We start from the raw sequence: 2701 nt of genomic DNA, 5'->3' as shown, positions 1-2701 counted from the left end.
TCTATCTATCTATCTTCTATATGATTTGTAATAAATTATGTTTAACACTAAGAGTGTTTAATGATTATTTTTTTACATTTCAATTAAATACGTTGAATGGGAGTATACACAGTAAATGTTGCAGTGTTAAAGTAACACTTTGAGTGTTAAAGTAACACTTTGAGTGTTAAAGTGACACTTTCAGAGTATGTGTGGTCCCACACTAATTCAGAGTGGGGCCAAATGCACTCTTGAGTGTTACTTTAACACTGTAACATTTATTGTGTACATTTTTGGTGGAGGCTAGAATTTAGTCAATTAAATGTTTTTACTTAATTTTGGAAGTAATAACCTTTTCTCTCATGCTTTCCTTTGAATGCAGCATCAGTTAATGTAAATGCAGAAATAATGGAAAGTATAAAGAATGGATAAGAAAAAAGGTAATCGGTCCTATGATGAGAAGTGAGCTTAAACAGAATTGGGCCCGCTGAATCTAACACATTATTATCTGTAGGAACTCAATATAAAACAGTTTTTTGTGTGTTTGTCTGTTTGTTTGAAAGTCATTTTTATTCTCTTAGTCTGAATTGACACATCTGTCTTCATTCTTGCCTTTACTTATCTTATTAGACTTTAGATCTGTGGTGCATTTTTAAAGCTGACCAGCAGGGGGCCATAAGCAACAGCAAAGTCTGCTTATACATCAGGCCAGTCCTGGACTCCAAAATATATAAAGTGTATTTCCCAGCCTGTTTGTGGTGTGGAATATTTAACCAGCACTTCCTTGACAATAAATAATTGCTTTAATACTTTCATCTGAAACCAAAAAGGATTTGTTGTAAAATCAAAAGAGCTTTCTTTGTAATTGGAACTAAAGGAACTTCTTGGAAAAGTGCAAATGTAAAACTGGTCTCATGCGGTGCAGCTTTTGAATCATAGTATTATTACCCACTTTTACTTTTTGACCATATAGTATGAGGTACAGGCTTGAATAAAATCAAAACTGAGTTCATCCTCTTGGTCTAAAATGTTTTCACCTCTCTGTTGAACTTCACGTGGCGCCATGAAATTCTATAACTGAGTATCATAGATTGTTTTTCACCTTTGGCACCACTGGGCCACGCATTGTTTCAGCTTGAGCAGTCATAGTTGTGTTCTTGGCTAAATAAAAAAAGGAGAGCAAGATGCGACTGAGAGGGAATTCAGCAAGCATGGTCATAATGCTAAGTGCTAAAAGGAAATGCAGTATCAGTTTTATTTAGCATGTGGCTTTGACAAATATGATATAATCCATAAGAATTAATCATTTTTAATCACTTCAACAGAGAGTTGTTTTTTTATTGTTTTTCTTAATCAAGTTGATCTCTAGTTGAATGTCTGGTTTAGGTGCAGCCATATGTGACAAACTTGCGTAATGGTGAGAAACAGATTTATTATACAGTAATGAGGCGTATCTCTACGAATGGGGTTAATTAGGAGCTTAAAATCACTATTATAGAGAATAGGTGTTGCGTAAGTCTTTCTAGTAAGAGAGACCATCCATTGAACAAAACTATCTATGTTCAAAAGGCACAGTATAAATACTTTCCTTTAGAAATAACATTTGGATTGCAATTAAGATGAACCTTAAATTGCCTCATGCACCTTAAATGCTTGAAGATTGAAAAGCATAATAACTTTGCAAAATGCAGACCAAGCTAATGTATTTACAAGTAACAGCTTTAGGGCCTTAAGGAGGACTGATTGCAAAAGCAGATGAATAACACTATGACTGTTGCAAAACAAAACACCAACATTCCTCAAGTGATTCTGAAACAGCTGAAGATCCAAATACTGCAGTTTGTTTCGAGAGCATTCGAAGCTCATGAACAGTTTTTCATTGTGACATTAGAAACACAAAATAATCTTTTAAAGTATTTTTGTGGAAGTTTGTGCTTTAAAGAAATCCTGAAGCCTATTAAACCATAAAGTAAAAAGAAAAGGTGCTCTTTATTTCTACGCTTTTATGAAAACAATCTGAAAAGGGTGTTGTGTTTTTGCAGAACTCCTTTCATTTCAATGACTGCTGCAGAATTCAGTTGTTAAATCCTCACACCACCAGTTGATTTTAATTCAGTATCACTCCTAAATACGTTTACTGTTTTCTGTATGTTTTCAAATTTACCATAATCTTTCCCATTGTTATTAATGTTTATAAATAATTTTTAGCCTTTAACTGGCTTTAGAAATTAAATAAACTCTAAATTAACTCTTTAAATATAGCAGCAACTTATTATAAAGGAACATTTTGCTTAAAACTTTTGTACAAATTATTTTTTTCCCCTCTGTACATATATGGTGTGAAAATTTGTTTTGCTACTCTTTGGAAATATGTTTGTTATAATGGAGACTTGCATTTAAATTCTATATTGCTTCACTTTACATAAGCAAAAAAACTTAGAGATTCAGTTGAGTTCAGTCAAACAGGTTTAGTTTACTGATTTGACTTTTGAGAACACAAAAAATGTTTCCCTGTAGTGTTGCCCAATTTTAGTTTTACCCTCTTTTTTTATCAGCTATGAACAGCTTCCAAATATCTCATAAACATCTCCACAGCATGATGCTGCCACCAACTTATCTCACTGTTGTTGGTTATCTTAAGGGGTATGTGCACTGTAAGCTGTACCTCCATAGTTAGCATCTAGCATGTGTGACAGTGTGGGGTCTTGTGAGTATTCCTCAG

Source organism: Cyprinodon variegatus, unplaced genomic scaffold, assembly GCF_000732505.1.
Source record: "Cyprinodon variegatus isolate N-32 unplaced genomic scaffold, C_variegatus-1.0 Scaffold380, whole genome shotgun sequence".
In the NCBI taxonomy this organism is placed as follows: Eukaryota; Metazoa; Chordata; class Actinopteri; order Cyprinodontiformes; family Cyprinodontidae; genus Cyprinodon; species Cyprinodon variegatus.
Note: the sequence above shows the minus strand (reverse complement) of the source record.